General features: G+C 33.7%; 1 non-coding gene across 1 annotated transcript; it reads left to right on the forward strand.

The window, feature by feature from the left end:
* Window positions 1-4,446: 4,446 nt before the first annotated feature.
* Window positions 4,447-4,552, forward strand: LOC111472535. Its single transcript, XR_002715447.1, has one exon. It is a non-coding gene; the product is annotated as a Plant small nucleolar RNA R71 (small nucleolar RNA).
* Window positions 4,553-9,115: the final 4,563 nt, after the last annotated feature.

Below are 9,115 nucleotides of genomic sequence, written 5' to 3' on the forward strand. Positions count from 1 at the left end.
GGAGATTAAAGGAAAATGGGATGTCTTCATAAAAACTCCGAAAGGAATCAGTGGACATTAAAGGATGTTAGATATATTCCTGGTCTCAAGAAAATCCTGATCTCTATTGGTCAGTTGGACAGCACAGGTTATGCAACAGAGTTAAGAGTTCATGGAAGATTATGAAGGGTGCTACGGTAGTAGCACGTGGCACAAAATCTGGAACCTTATACACCAGTGCAGGGTGTATGAACATAGTTGCTGTTGTTGAGAGTGCTTCAAATTCAAGTCTATGACACAATAGACTTGGAAATATGAGCGTGAAAGGAATGAAGATGCTGGCTGCGAAAGGAGTTTTAGAAGATATGAAATCTGTTGATGTGGGTCGTTGTGAGAACTACGTTATGAGCAAGCAGAAATGAGTTAGCTTTACAAGGACCACCAGAGAATTGAAGAAAGTGCGGTTGGAAATGGAACCATATGTGGAGCAAGGTTCGACGAAGTAAGTGGGAGTTGAGCTTGAGTTGCAGGAAAACTCACCTAGTGATGTTGTAGCAGATACTTATGCAACTCTTGAGATTACTGTTGAGGAACCAAATGTGGAGCATGGTTCCAAGACAACGAAGCAATTGGGAGTTGAGCTTGAGTTGCAGGAAAACTCACTTAGTGATGTTGTAGCAGATACTCATGAAACTCCTGAGACTACTGTTGAGGAACCAGATGTGGAGCATAGTTCCAAGACCACGAAGCAAGTGAGAGTTGAGATTGAGTTGCAAGAAAACTCACCTAGTGATGTTGTAGCAGATACTCATGAAACTTCTAAGACTACTGCAGAGGAATTAGAAGTGGAGCAAGTGACACCTGAACTGGTGTTGAAAAGATCATCTAGTACTATCAGAGTACTAGATATATATGTATCTTCATTACACTATCTGTTGCTGATAAAAGGGAACCACGACCCTTTGAGGAGGCCGTACAGTTGGAGGATACAACCAAGTGGGAGCAAGCCATGGATGATGGAACATCTAGGCTTCAAAAATGCGTTGTACTGAGGCTGTGTACGTGGCAATAGCTGAAGCTGAAAAGAAGACGATATGGATGATTGACTATCTGGAAGAATTAGGCAAGAAGCTGCACAAAAAGATTCTTTATAGAGATAGTTAGAGTGCCATACAGTTGGTGAGGAACCCAGTCTATCATTTAAAGATAAAACACGGAAGGCAATACCATTTCACTTGCAAGTTAATGAAAGATGGTGATGTGTTTTTGAAAAGATAGAGGGTGCAAAGAATCCAGCAAACATGTTGACAAAATGTGTTGATGTTGAAATATTGAGGTAATACAAAACCTCAATTGGTATGGTGCAGTGAAGATATTCATGATTGTTTGAGAATGAAATTCTTGGTTGACTGGATCAGTCTCCAAGTGAGAGAATAAGGTTATGAAGCCTGCTGCTTGTTTATGGCTTCTTGTTTATAGCTGAGTCAACAGTTATACATAGTAAGCTATGTTTGTTAAATGACATATAAAGTAAATTGTCATAAATAGTAAATAGCTATGCATAGTAAAAAGTTATATCGGGTAAAGCTATATATGGTAAATAGTTATATAGAGTAGATGGTTATATCTGGTAAAGCTAAATATAGTAAGCTAAACCATATATATATATCCTCTGGACAGAGCTTTGAAAATATACTTTTATATTCTCTGTATTCTCTCTTACTGTGCATACTTAGTCATCAATATAAATCCTTCACTAGAGTTGTCCTTGCATTTTCTCTATCCTGTTTTTTGTGTTCATCTAGATCAAGTGTGTGCGTTGTTGTGCGATCCTAACACCATAGCCTACAAAGTACCAAAGTAAGTTTCAAGAACTGTTGGACTTTCTATGTTTTATCCAAATGGAGACTTTCTACAATTGATTGAATATTGCTACTAAACAATTAGTGCAAGCTTTGACCAATGGAGTTATTTTATCAAAGACGTCCAATGAATCTTATGAGATTCTAGAAAGAATAGCATCTAACAATTGTCAATAGGCTGATGTGAGGAGCAATTCTGGAAAAAACACTTGAGAAGTACTTGAAGTTGATGCTTTGACCTCTATCAACGATCAATTAGCTTTTGTTACTACTATTCTAAAAAATCTAGCATTGGTACAAGGCTCAATGACTAATGTACCATTCCAGACTGTCGCTACAATGAGCCAAACAACAACGAAATCTTGTGTATATTATGGAGAAGAACACACTTTTGATCAATGTTCGAGTAATCCGATTTCAATTTTTTTTTTTTTTTTTTTTGGGTATCAAGTTAGTTAAGGAACCAAGAAAAATAATCCATTCTCAAATACTTACAACGCATGGTAGAGAAACCATCCAAACTTCTCATGGAAGAGACAAACCTCATACAATCATCAACTATCACCTATAGCAAATTACCCTCACGATTTTGGATTACAAAATCAAATGGCACATGGTCCTCAACAAGGCAACACCCAATGGAAAGGAACTAACCAAGCTCAACACATACTGGGAACATCGCTTTAAGGTCTAATAAAGGAATATATGGCAAAAAAAGATGTAATGATATAGAGTCAACGAGCATCCTTGCAAAATTTGAAAGTTCAAGTAGGTCAATTAGCAAATGAGTTACGAAATAGACCTCTTTGGAAAGTATTAGCAGATACCGAAATGCCAAAAAGAGAGGAAAATGAGCAATGTCAAGAAATAGAATTGAACAATAAGAAATACTCAACAAGGTAGGTGAAATTAAGAAAATATGCAATATTCATCCCCATAGACAGCTGAATACATTAGAGAAAGTTGAAAAGTGCCAAACAGAAGACGCACAACAAAAATTATGCACAAATAATGCAGTCTTCTAAAACGCAAACAACAATCAGCAATGAAAAATAGGACATAACACACATACTAAAACCTCTTTTTCTACCTAGAAAGGAGCAAGGCCACTTTAAGAAGTTCATTGATATATTTTTGGAAATTCATATAAACATACCATTAGTGAAAGTTGTGAAACAAATGACAAATTATGTCAAATTCTTGAAGCATATTCTCACTAATCAAAGAAAATTTTAAGAATTCAAGGTGTTAACGTTGAATGAAGAGTGTAGTGCAATAATGAAAAATAAGATCCACTACACTATACATTTAGTGGGATCTCGTGTTTCAATATTGCACTACACTCTTCATTTAATGCCACCACCTTGAATTCTTCAAACTTTCTTCTATTGGTGAGCACATCCTTCAAGATTTTTACATAATTTGGCATTTGCTTCAAAGCATCCACTAATGATATGTTTATATGAATTTCCTTCCGAATATCTATAAACATATCAAATTGGACTTCCTCTTTCTTTCTTTTTATTATTTGTGGAAAATTTGGTGTTGGTGTGTATGTTTTGTTTTCTTGTCCATTGCTGACTACTGTTTTCTTTTTAGGAGAATACACAGGTTCTGCATAATTTTTGTTGTGCTCTTTCTCTACCGCAGTTTCTGCATAATTTTTATTATACTCTTTCTATACAACAACTTCTTGAGAGTGACTATCAACGTGTTTTTTAATTTTTTATCACCTACTTAGTATTTCTTTCCCACTTCTCAACTCTATTGCTTGACAGTGCTCTTTTCCTTCTCTTTTTGGTGTTTCGACATCCGTTGGCAGCTTTCCAAGAGGTCTATTTTGTAACTCAGTTGCTAATTGACCTACTTGAATTTCTAAATTTTGCAATAATGCTTGTTGACTTTTGTATCGCAACATCACTTTTGGCCATATATTATTTTATTAGGCTCTCAAGAGATGTTCTTAGTGTGTGTTAAGCTTGACTAGTTACTTTCCTTTGGGTGGTGGTTTGTTGAGGATCATATACCAATTGATTTTGTAATCCAAAAAACCCGGAGGGTAATTTGCTTTAGGTAGCATTTGTTGGTTTTATAAGTATTGTCCCTTCCATTAGAAATTTGGATGGTTTCTCCACACTGGATTATAAGTATTTGAGAATGAATTATTTATCGGGTTACCTTGACTAGCTTGATTTCGCACATAAAAATTTGAGGCCAGATTTCTTGGACATTGATCAAAAAGTGTGTTTGTCTCCACAATATATACAAGATTTAGGTGTTGTTTGGGTCATTACTACAGCAGCTTGGACGGGTGCTTTGGTCACTAAGCCTTGTCACAACGCTAGATTTTGTAGGATATTATTCATCGAAGCTAATTGAGCGTTGATAAAAGACAACCTCAACTTCAAGTACTCCTCGGATCTTCTTCCCTGGATTGCTCCTAACATGATGCCCATTGACAATTATTGGATTTATTCTTTCTAAGATCTCATATGCTTCATTGTATGTCTTTGACGAAATAGCTCAATTGGCAGAACCATCCACCACTTGTTTAGTAGCAATATTCAATCCATGGTAGAAAGTCTCCATTTGTATAAAATGAGGTAATCCATGGTGAGGACACTTTCTAAGTATTTCCTTGAATCTTTCCCAAGCTTCACTTAATGTCTCATCTTCCAATGTTTGAAAAGCAACAATCTCATTTATGAACCATGCCTTTCTAGTGGTGGAAAAATATTTTATCAAAACTTTTTCTACTAGACTATTCCAAGAGTCAATTGTTCCCTAAAAATTCAACCATGACTTTAAACCATCCCTTAAAGAATAAGAAAATAAACTAAATCTAATCACATTTTGGTTGACTCCTTTGAATCTAAATGAGTCACTAACTCCAAAAAAAAATGACTTTAGATGTAGGTGTGGATCTTTAGACGGTAGTCCATGAAATTTTTCAATGGTTTGCAACATTTGAAACATCAGGAAATTTAGCTCAAAAGTGGTTGCCTGCATTTCCAGTCTAATAATGCATGAAGCTCTTCTAAAATTAGGTGTGCGTATGCTCAGATAACTCTTTTTCTGTCATCTACTAAGTATAGCCTCACTAGCAATTCTCTTGATTAGCCATCTCTTTGGATTTTCAAATTACCAATTCAGTTGAGCTCCAAGTTATATATGCGGTGTGTTATGTTCTACCATTTTCATTTGCTCCCTCAACCTTAGCCTTAAGGTGCTCTCTATTTTGGGATCCAAAATAAATTCCAAATCCGTAGATGGGTTCATACACAGAATTCTGCAGCACTAAATTAAATTCTGTCGCAGTAGAAAATTAAGCTTATTATGGCTTCTTTTTGGCTTCAACTCACAAAATCTACAAGTAAAATAACAAGATTAGGTTTCCCTGTAACGACGCCAAAAACTTGATTGCTTGTGGGTGTATATAATAAGATGATGTAAAATTCACAAGAATAAGTGCAAGTATACACTATAACAAGTAGCAAGTAATAAATAAATCGTTACGTCTCATGTTACTTTTCATAATTATTTATCATCATTAAGGAAATGAGATAAAAACGGGTTGTGGGAACACAATGTTATGTACAACGAAGGTAATTTGTTTGAAGATCCATCACTGCTAAATCATTTTACACCAAATGCATAAATGTTTCTTTGAGATTTGCTAAAGATTAGAAGAAAAAAACTAATAACATCTCTAATAAGAAACAAGGAAATAAAAAGAAAGGAAAGACAGAAATAAAAAATTTGCTTCAGAACTGCGGTCAAAGTAGCAAATTGCTGAAAAGAAAAAATAAGTACAAAAGAAAGGGAGTTCTTTATCTACCCACCTATTCCAATTTGATTTGAACTACTTAGAAACACTTGCACCCATGTACTACTTAGTTATTTTGTTGTCTATCCATGAAGTCATGATTATTTTCTTCAGGCATGTATCATGATAGCTTTTTTGCCTGAACCAATTAGGCGTATAGATCAAGCACGGGACCCATTATGTATAGCCATTGTTATTTTGAGCAAGAGTTAGTAGACATGGGCATACTACCTAAGGTAAATTTCTTGAGAGAAAATTAGTGATATGAGAGGTGTGTTTACTTAATAGATATAAAAAAAAAAAATGAAATTAAAACACAAATTGAAAGGAGTCTTCATACAAGGTGACGATCCAATCTATTATAATCCATCTTTGTCAGAAAAAATTTCCATTATTCACCAACCTTAAACCATTTTCCCAACAAAGACAATAACCAAGAACTTCCACACCTCAAGCTACTTTAAAGAATTATTCCACACCCACACCAATGCTTATTGAGGGCAATGACTAGTTTAAGTTTAGATGTATTAAAACAATTCTATCACCCCATACAAAATAATAGAAAAAAAAGAATATATACAAATCCTAGACCATTCTTCTTCATCCTAAAGTTTGAACTCTCAATGCTATGAAAAAAAGAAAACAAACAAATTACCCCAATTGCTCGTTGTGAGACAATCTGCATTACTAATAGAGGTGTCTGAATCAAAGGTAATGGGAATGTAAAAAAAGAGAGAAAGAGAAAAAGTTATCCTTATTATTCACGTGAGTTGCATCACAAATTTGGTTATTATGAAAACTTTAGAATACTAGCAAGAGAGGTGAGCTCATAGAGAATGAGTGTTAACCTATATAGTTATCCTTAAAGACTTGGGTGATTTGCACCACAAATGGAGGCTCCCAGAGAATAGAGGATGACATGAAGGATTCTGAAGAGAAAAAATGTTATGACAAGAGAGAGTTAATGAAATAAATTATGATGTCAAGTCACAAAATCAAACGTAAAGGGAATGACATTCATCCCAGAAGTATTTTGAGTAAACACTATGGAAATGTTGAATGTATTATTTTTCTTGTTGAACTTGTAAGTGCAAGGTGAAATGTGGGGGACAAACTGAGTGGAAGAAGAAGAAAAATCTTAATCCAGTAGTTGTTGACAGCACAAAAAAGAAAACCAAGAAGGATAGATTAAGGTAAAGAGGTCGACGATGGAGCTCAAAGGAAGGAAACTTCCATCGAAGGATAACTTTCTAATCTTCTACTTTCTTTTCTTACTCTATCAATTTTTTATGATTAAGATGTGGACTCCCTTGTTTAATTCAGTATGTATGGAGAGCTAAACCTTATAGGGAAAGCGAGAGAGTTTTATGTAGTTTAAGTGCGTTGATGGGGTGTTTTAAGTTTTTTTTTTATTACTTTAGTTCTATTGCAAGGATACTCGAAGAAAAAAGAAAGGTTAGGAATAATTATTCTCCAAGAATCTTTTTAATAGAAATTACAAAACAATTATGGAAGTAATTACCATGCATGACACTTGAAAATGGGCTTGGAAGTCTATTAAAAGGAACTAAAGTCACAAAAATGGTTAAGAACAAAGGACCAAGACAATGCCAAGGCACAAAAATTGCTAAGAACAAAGAACCAAGACTCCGAAACCAAAGAAACCCCTAGACTTCCCACGGTAAACCATATTCATGATTCAAACTATGATTAAGATTAAAATCAAATCACATATGATTAACTTGTAAAATATTAATCTTCTCTGTCCTTTCCTCCAAAGTCTACAAAGTAGTAAAATAGGTTTAAAGCAATGCATAAGCGGCACTTTGTGTAGTGACTCTGTTTTTCCTTTAAAAATAAAGTCATTATAACATGCATGAAATGCCTAATATGTACAAAAACAAAAAATTCTTTAAAATAATATAATAAAATGTTGCCATGGACTAAAAGGTTCATAAAATTTATTTAAACAAACAATTGATTTCGTGGTAGATATTGGAATTTATGCCCTAAAGCTTCGTAATTAATTATTTAATTTTTAATAATAATTTTGATTATTTTAATTTAATTTAATATTATCTATGGTATGAAAAATCAAATGTTACTAATGTAATCGTGAACAATATATGGTTTACATACAAGAGAATAATGTTGAAGTAATAACCTAAAGGGTCTATAGTATAGGGATAAAGTTGGGTGCCTTATCCTAGTAACACTATTGATATGACCCACTTTGTAATTGTTACAAATTGTTTGATCCAAATCGTTCATGTGGAGACATGTGAGTGGGGGTATCTTATACAATGAGTTTCTATAAGAATTGATCATGAAATATTTAATATCTTTTAATAAGTTCGTTAACGAAGAAGATTAATATTTCACAATATGATCATATGTGACTCAATCTTAATTTTGAGTGAGTTATGAACTCCTACCTGCTAGGGTTTGTCCTTTGATGTGCATAAGCGAGAATGACTTTTGTAGTTGATTCAATATGCCTGCAATTTTAGGAACTTGACCAAATAGAGAGCTTGAAATATAATTTCACTGAGATAAAATTTCCTTCTTCCTATATAGGGTACATAGTTGAGTAGTTTCCTTAAGTTCTAATTTCGAGGCACAAACAATGGGGTCACATACTCTCACTTGACCGAGACGAACTTTGTTTATGATTAGATCATAAAAAATTACAAACAACTCATGATGGGGCAACTTGCTTGTAATGATTATATCAATTTACATAAATTATCCTATAATGCAGCTCGAAGTCTATGGTGGAGTGACCTAAAGTTATTGAATGAAAATTGATTAATTAAAGAGTTTAATTACTTAACTATTCCATCTTAGATTCATCCCCTAAAAAGTTTAATTTAGTTGAAACAAAAATGGGAAATGTTCCCACTAATATTTAATATATCCAACCAATTAAATATTTGTGGCGAAAATATATTATAATTTGAAGGGTTCAAATTAATATAATTGTTTAGATATATTAAATGAAAAGTATATTCTAAAGGGTTGAAATTGAAATTTGATATATAATATATATTAAACATAGATGAGAAAAATTATATTTATTTTATTTGATATATCAAATATTAAATATACGAGGTATAGTTCTTGTCCTTATCATTAGTTTTTTTTCGTGGTTATTGTTCTTTGTTCTTTTTCTTGCTTCTCGTTCTATTCTCTAAAACTCTCCCTTTAGGATTTATGGTAGTAGACTTGAACTTGAGAACATTTATAAGGCTTCATGTGTTCAAAGTGACACAGTTGTAACCTACGTACAAGGTTTCCTGCATTTCAAACGATGGAGTTTGAACTTGCATCTAGGGTTTCATGTGTTCCCTGTGGTATAGTCTGAAATCAATACCCAAGGCTTCTGACATTTCAAGCGGTGTAGTGTAAAAATTGCATCTATGGCTTCAAATGTTCTTAGCAACATAGT

This window comes from Cucurbita maxima, unplaced genomic scaffold (assembly GCF_002738345.1).
Source record: "Cucurbita maxima cultivar Rimu unplaced genomic scaffold, Cmax_1.0 Cma_Scf00077, whole genome shotgun sequence".
In the NCBI taxonomy this organism is placed as follows: Eukaryota; Viridiplantae; Streptophyta; class Magnoliopsida; order Cucurbitales; family Cucurbitaceae; genus Cucurbita; species Cucurbita maxima.